At 46.8% G+C, this 7,778-nt stretch overlaps 1 protein-coding gene across 3 annotated transcripts in view; it reads left to right on the top strand.

The window, feature by feature from the left end:
- Positions 1-7,778, top strand: part of LDLRAD4 (low density lipoprotein receptor class A domain containing 4) — a 433,421-nt gene that overhangs the window by 59 nt on the left and 425,584 nt on the right. Inside the window, exon 1 of one of the 3 annotated variants that reach the window (XM_077778113.1) lies at positions 723-740. The exons of 1 other annotated variant lie outside the window; for it this stretch is intronic. The gene's annotated coding sequence lies outside the window, so the exon portion shown is untranslated. Of the gene's footprint in view, positions 1-722; positions 741-7,778 lie in introns of those variants that run through there. One more of the 3 variants, XM_077778112.1, reaches the window with a different exon arrangement.

Genomic DNA, 7,778 nt, shown 5'->3' with positions numbered 1-7,778 from the left:
CCCGATCCGAGGCCCGGCCGCCTCTGCTTGTGTGCTCTGCTGGAGGGACGTTGCCGACCTAAATCTCAGTGCCCGGCGCGGGGTGTCCTGCGGTTGCAGGATTTAATTCTGCACCCCGGGGAGGCCGGGGTAAGCGCCGAGGTAACTGCCCAAACTAGGGTCTCGGTTCCCTTGGGCCTGTCAGCTACCCACTGCAGGCGGGGGGTACTGGAGGTCAGCGGGAAGCGGGAAGATTGTGCAGGACCTTCCTGGGGAGTTTGCGGGAAGAAGAAGGGGCGGGCGCGGGCCTTACCCTGAACCCTGCATCCCGCTGCCGGACACCCAGCAGCCCGCGGCTCGGCGCCCCAGCACCCCGCATCTCGCGCCCCGCGCCCCTCGGGCCCGCCTCACCCGGCGTCTGCCCGGGTCCTCCCGCGCGCGTTGACGTCGGTCGCGGGGCCGCCCGGAGCTCCCGGCATTGGCTGGGAAGTCGATTGTCTGGGGCGGCTGCTATTACACTTAGGCTGGGTCTCCGAGCCCCGGAGGAAGCAGGCGTGTGTTGAATTTCTCTTTGACCCTCACGGTGGAATAAACAGGAAGCGACGAGCACCCAGCCCCGGCTCGGCACTTGCCTTTGTTGTGGGGTCCGCTTTGCTCAGTCGCGAGGAGGCTTCCCCGCGACCCCTGCCGGGTGCGCCGCCCGGGGTGGCGTTGGGGGCGCGCCCCGTAAGTACGCGGCTGGAAGACTGGGCTCTGTTCAGGTGAATTCAGTGTGGTGGCGGAGAGGGCATTTGCTTGTTTCAAAACTTTTTTTTTTTTTTAACTGGAGAAGAAGAGGCTTCCCTTTGAGGCAGAGATTTTCGGAAGGACAACTTGGACGCGTGGTGGGTCGGTGGCACCTGGAGAAGGCGCGCCAGTTAGTGCCCTGGTTCTGGGTTTAGCTGGCGGGGCATCATGCCGTCCTCAGAACGGCGAGAAACTCTTTAAAGCAAGCAGGGCTTCCCTGCTCCTAGCCGGGCATAGGAATGATTGCTGAGTGGCATTGGCCACATAAGCTAGCTTAATTTTTGTTTTCCCCAAAGAGTCTTTTAATTAGCTAGAATTGGATAATTTTGATTTGCTTTTCTCTTTCCCTATGTCCCAACTATTCCCTTGCCTTTCTCGCTTTGCAATTACTTTGGCAACTTATCCCCAGACCCCACTTATGGTTCAGTGCTGCTTTCTAAATGTTAATTAAGATTGTGGTAAGTATTCATTGATGACCTACTATGTGCTAGGCATTGTGGGCTGTGAGGTGAGATGAGCTGTTACAGAATGTTGACACCAAGAGCTACTATTAGTAAGTTTCTTGCAGTAGACATGGGTAGAGATGGTGAGGAGCCTTGGTCCTTAAAAATATATGGGTCCTGTGGCTGGTGTGGAAGTCGGTGCCTTCCCTCAGGGCTAGAACTAGGAAACTTCCCTTTAAAATGGCCCTTTCCACTTGTTTGGTTAGCCAAGAAAGCTATTCTTCCATTTGTATCTCTCCTGGAGCTTCTGGATTGAGCTTGGAATTAACAGGGAATGCTCTGTAGTGTCTGCTCTGAGAAACTGCCTTTGCATCAAGCTATTTTCTGCATTTTGTATAGGACTCTTTAGTCCTTTCTGATATTTATATTGAGTTTATGGTCATCTATACACCTGCCTTTGTACTCTGCAGTTTTCTTTGCAACATATTCTTCATGTTCAGTAAAGGATCATGTCAAATTTGAGTCATGACATAGATAAATGAGTAGATCTGAATATTACCCATGCACATATATTGAATTATAATATTTGGTTTCCTATCGACCTTTGAATGCCATTTGATGGCCCTTGCAAAGCAGTGCTTTTTAAAACATAGGGGTAAATTCCTCATGATCTTTGGAAGCTTAATTCTTTTGAGAGCTTCACTTTGCTATTGACATTGAACACACTGTTAGGAATTAGGGCCAAGCCTCTAAACGCCAGTAAGGATTTGCTGTAATGGAGTTGTAGCTACCTTCCTCCCTTGTTTTAAAAGACCCTTCTAATTTCTTAATGTTCTTCTGTTGCCCTGGGAAGAGTTTGTTGTCACTGGTCATGGTTCTAGTTCATGTAGCTTTGTATTTACTATGGAGAAGACTTTTCCCAGCAGGGTTTTAGGGCTGTCTCTTGGATCCTACTGGGGGCTTGGTTTGCACGACCACAGTCCTGCAGAGGAACCCAGCCAGTACCACCTGCTTATTAAGGGATTTTGTGCCAATTTGTTGGCGCATAACTTGAGAATCAAAGTCCCCCCCGCCTTGTCCCCCGCCAGAGTATATACATACATAGACAAATATTTCCCCCTAACTGCTGACGGTGTTCTAAGAATAGTTTTCTTGCCTGGCACGCTGAGAGCAAGGACCCGTCTGCAGAAGTGTTTACAATTTGGGACTGTGCTGTAGACTTGGTTGACTTAGCAGCCTGGCAGAACAGCCTTGCAGCTCATGGGACACTGTTTTTCATCTGGGCTGCTGGAGGGGCAATTCCCAGCTGGACAAGGGAACATAGAGAGGTGAGAATGACTTTTGCTCTATGAGGGTAGTTTCTGTCCTGATGTCAAATAGCGACCCGTTGGGCTCTGCCTAGATCCCTTCACTCTAGCCTAGCTAGCAGACACCTTGTGGCCTAGGCTTGAGATGACTGCTCTATGTCTTCATGTTAACCCAAGCACTCTCAGAGCTGGGGCAGGGAGACTTGCTGTTGTGACCGGTCAGACCTTTCTGGTAGTCTTTGGCATATTTCTTTTCACCTTTCATCATCTAGGCTTGTGGAGTTTCTATGATGTGTCTGTCCTTTTGGGTAAGAGTTAGTAGAGAGGAGAAAAAAAAAAAAACCTCAAGGAGCAATAGCTATAAAAAGGATCATTCCATATTAACCTGGAAAGATTTTAGGAATGTTAAAAATACTTGATGTCGTCACATGGCTATTAAATGTAAACAGTAGCAAAATCTCTATGTAGTCCCATCTTGCCCTTTTCTCCCTTCTTCCTCCTCCCTCCCTCCCTTCCTCCCCCCTCCCTCCCTCCCTGCCTCCTTCCCCCTTCCTCCCTCCTTCCCTTCCTTCCATCTTCCCTCCCTTCCTTCTTTCCTTCCTTCCTTCCTTCCTTCCTTCCTTCCTTCCTGTCTCAGAAAACTCTTCTGGAAGCCATCATTTTTTGGTGTCAAAGTGACTTTCTGCCTACATGGGATTTGTTAGTCTAGAATTACACCTTGACCTATATTATGGGTGTGCATGGAACATGAATCTTGAGTTTTAAAATAGGAATATAAATCTTCTTCCCACTATTTGGAAATTTAGGCCACAAGACCTGCCTAAATTTTAGGGAAATTTTTTTGGTGTGTGGCATTACTCACTTTACTATTAGGCAACTAAAGCAAACAGCCCCAAGCACCTGTACTATTAATTGCTACAGAAATATTGAATTCCCAATAACTATTGTTTTTTCCCACTATCATAGGAGAAATTGAAAATAGTGTTTGTGTTGTCTCATATCCATGTGATTTAAGTATGGATTGTTTTTCTTTGAATTTCCACTAAAAATGGCACTTTGGCCTTTTAAGCTGTTTTTGTGAGGACTTTTCTTTCCACCAGGCTTGTTTTCCAGATAGGTCTTGGAAATTACGAAGAACATAGCTATAATTTCTCTCTTGATTGGCAGCTGAGAGCTTTCCCGGACAAAAATAAGGCTACACTGTGCCAAATGGTTGACTTTTCTAGAATAAAAACTCTAAAGGGTATGCAAAAAGTCCTCTGGTTAATATATTGGCATTCCCAGAACCCACTAAAACTCCGGCAGCCTGCCAGACACCACTTAATGAGGATGCAGAATGTCTGGCTCAAATCCCCATGAGCAGAAGGGGGTGGGGAGCTGATGTCCACACCCTTTATTAATTTTTAATGACTGTACTTTTGTTTTGCAGATTTTGCTCTGTACCCCCCTCATGACTGACCCCCACCATGCCACCCCTCCCCCATCCATTTATTTACTCATTTACTTGGCATCGGAAAAATGTTGAGACTTTCAAGGTTAAGAATCCTGCTGAGGGATCATTTCTGTTTGCATAGGTTCTTTTGTTGATGCTTTTCTTTTTCTCCCCTCCTCCCTCTTTTTTAGAAGAGGAAGAGAGAAAAGGAACAGAAAAAGAGATGACAACTTTTTTTTTTTTATGATGCTTTATTGTCTGCTGGAAGAGAACCATTTACGAAACTTTAAGTTTGTCAGACAGTTTATATGACAGTGCAAGTTGGTGCTTGCCAAGCTCCAGACAGATTGCTAATGTTACATGACAGGGATAAATAAATTACCGCTGTCTGCAACACGCTTGCACTGCAAACGCACTCTGCAGCCGGCGGCCGGGCGCTGCGCACCCAGGGAGCCTGTTGGATGTGCAGCTGGGAGGAAGGCCTCTGCCTATTGCCTAGAATTCTGTGACTTGGTTCGGAAATGAAAAGGGTGTGTCTCTCGCTTTTATTTTTGGCAGTGCTGCAGGGCAGTAGAATGCACATAGCAGCTGTGTGTCCTTCGTTTTGCTGGGCAGCTCTACCCCCTTGCCTTGCCCTTCCCTTTCTTCCTCTCACCCCTCCACATTCTTCCTATGCACCGGGGGCATGGCACCTAGTCTTCCTCTCAGGGACCTGCTGTATAAGTAACTAAACTTTGTTCTTAGCTGCTTAGGCCCTACGTTTTCTCAAAGCCAAGTTTCAAGCTGTTTACGGTTGCATTCTTTCTGCAGGTGCAGACACTGAGAACAAATTGTCTGAGATAAGTGTATGTGTGCTGCCCTGGGAGGGGGCTGGGTGGCACTCCTTGGGCATAATGTACTTTCATCTCTGGCAATTTGGATAGTCAGCTGGCAGAGTGACAGGTGTAATGAACTTAATGGTCTTGCTCTAGTTGTTAGCGGACACACTGCTCATATTACAAAGCCACCTCCTAAGTTGGGCCCCTGCCAAATGACTTGCTCTTCTCTTTGCAGACAGGATTCAGGGCTTGGACTGCTCCAGTGACGGTAAGGTCAGGAATTGGGTAGGTGTGAGCAACATCTGTGTGTCCTCATGCACATGGTCCCTTTCTCTTCAAAGTAAAGCCGTTGCATCCATTTTGCAAACAGGATCCATCCCATCTGCCCCTGGCTAGTCATCCTTCTTTTCGAGGTGTGGCAAGGATCCTCTGAGTAGGTGTGTGGACTCCTCACCCCTGGGGTTTGCAGGATGGCAGGCTTCCTGCCGTGCCTAGTCAGTTCCTGTGCACAGCCACCATTCTCCAGAAGTGGGCTTGGGCCTATGGCTGGTGGAGGCTCAGCCAGGCATTGTTTTCATTGTCTGTGGCCGCACAGGCCTGCAACCTCTGCACAGAGTTGGGGAGGGGATTTCCATAGTAAAATCTCACTGCTTCCGGAAGGAAGGCAAGAGTGGAGAGCCCACGGCAGGAGGCCAGGCTGCTTTTGGAAGTGCTCCTGGACCTCTGGCGGGCCCTCCTCCACCAGGGCACTTGGTCAGAGAATAGTAGCAGCAGTTCCAAACAGTTGCATAGCACCAACTGTGTGCCAGGCTGCTCTTAGTGTTGCACATATATGAACTAATTTAGTCCTCAGGGCAGCCCTGTGACATCTGCACTGCAACCGTCCCCAGCCTGCAGGAAGGCAATAGGAAGCCCGGAAATTGCCCAGTCACAGTCTTGTAAATAAAGGGTAGAGTCTGTAGGACGAAGCCCAGGCACTCTCTCTTTTGGGGTCTGGGCTTTGACTCCAGGCTGCCTGAGGCGGGGCCCGAGTTAGAAGTTCTTCATCAGGGATCATTCATTCACCAGCCGGGAGTATCTTTTCTGTCCCTTTCTTCTTCCTTCCTGCCTTCATCTGTGACTCTGATAATACCCCCTTCACCTCCACTCCCCATTCTTATTTCTAGCTTCTGCTTTCTGTGCCTGTCTTGCTGGTAACAAGAGCCTCAGTTTTGAGAATTGGGCCATTGGTGGCTTTGTTTTGTCCACATTGAACCTTGAGTCCCTTGAAAGACAGCTGAAGTAAAAATCAGCAGCAGTATTGTTGCCTGAGGTATTCTCCACCATTCCTTAAAAACCTCTTCTATTTGTCTTGTCTGGGCGTAGATTGTGGGAGCGTTAGGACCTATTTTCAGGAGGGAGAACGGAGGCCGTTCGAGGAGAAGTCCTCTGTCTGCTGTGAGTCTGGGGGTGAGGCTGGGTGAGATCCTACTCAGTTTGTTCACTCAGAAGGATCCAGCTTATCCCAGTATGTGGAATGCTAAGGTTTTTGAATGAAAAAATAATCCTATCTTTAAGATTCTCTGGTTTTGCTCCATGATGGCAGAGATTATCAACCATGCACATCACCGCCTACTTTTCATGAAATATAGTACATCTTGGACAAACCTAAGTGTTTGAGGTTATAGGACCTAAAAATGAGTTCGGTTTACATGAGATGCAGATTTACTTGTGCCTGGTAGGATAGTTCTTCAGCTCTTTGCAAACCTTCCCATGGCAGTGGGGCAGGTAACGGCAACCCATCACAGCCCCTGAGCTCTGCCAGGTGACTGGGGTGGTGCTGTTGCTGTCCCCTATATAATATACTATGGTGCCCACACATTGTGTGGGACTTGACTACTGCCAGTAGTCACCCGGATGGGGTTGGACAAGTGCTGTCCTCCTTGGGGTTGAAGTAATGCAAGCCTCTGGAAGTTCCTGTTCTGGTCTGTGCTCTGTCCTCCCCATCTCCACAGCACTGAGCAGCCATGTTTTCATGTGGCGTGTCCCAGAGTGCATCATAGCCGTCCACCCCCAAGGATGTGCCCATCATTGCCTGTGTGGTAGATGGGAGCACTGCCTGGGTGCACTGGCCAGCTCTGCCCACTCTAGTTGAACCTAGACTTGTTATTCTACAGTCTTTTAGGCTAGCTGAACTCATGGTCATAGATCTAGTCTCTGAAATTCTTTTTTTCCTGATTATATCCTTACTGAAGATAATTAGGAAAATGAAACAGAGAAACAAAGAAGAAAATAAAAAGATTAAAATTACTTTTGATTCTACTACCTTTAGAAGACTACTGTTAATAGTTTAGTCGATTCTTTCCAGGCTTATTTACCAATTAAATATAAAATCACGTTTAGAATTTATATGTTTTCAGACTTAGCATTTTATCCTAAACATTTTTCATGTAATTTAAATAGCCCCCAAAAGTACCACTGCTGATAACTATAACATTCTACGCTATGGTTATATTATTATTTTGTAAAAATTTGCTTTGGGATATGGAGGCTGTTACCAGTTTTTTCCATTATAAATGATACTGCGTTGAACATTTTGATTATATCCTTTGGATAGATTCCTAAAAGGGAAGTTGACGGGTATAAGAACTTTTAGAAGGTCCTCCAAAAGTTATCACCAGCTTGCTTTTCAGAAAGGATGAGGCATTTTTGCATTCCCACAGATATGAGGGTGGCTCACCCTTGCAAATGCTGAATATTATTACAAAGCTTTGCAAATTTTGCAGTAAATGTTATGATGTTTACAATTTCCTTTCCATCCTTTTGTTATAAGAATCTAGGTCTATATAATCTGGATCACAAGTGAAGAGAGTTTTGCTGTTTGCCAGAGTTTGTTATGGGCAAATACAGTGATGTTTGTGGATGATCTCCTCAGGGAGGGAGAAGACCTTTGTGCTAGTTTACTTTTATTTTTTTCCAGAGTTTATTTATTTATTTTGAGAAAGAGTATATTTATTTTGAGGTAGAGTGTGTG

This window comes from Crocuta crocuta, unplaced genomic scaffold, assembly GCF_008692635.1.
Source record: "Crocuta crocuta isolate KB4526 unplaced genomic scaffold, BGI_CrCroc_1.0 scaffold26, whole genome shotgun sequence".
Classification (NCBI taxonomy): domain Eukaryota; kingdom Metazoa; phylum Chordata; class Mammalia; order Carnivora; family Hyaenidae; genus Crocuta; species Crocuta crocuta.
The sequence above is the reverse complement of the archived record's forward strand: the minus strand, read 5'-3'. Positions and strand labels throughout refer to the sequence as shown.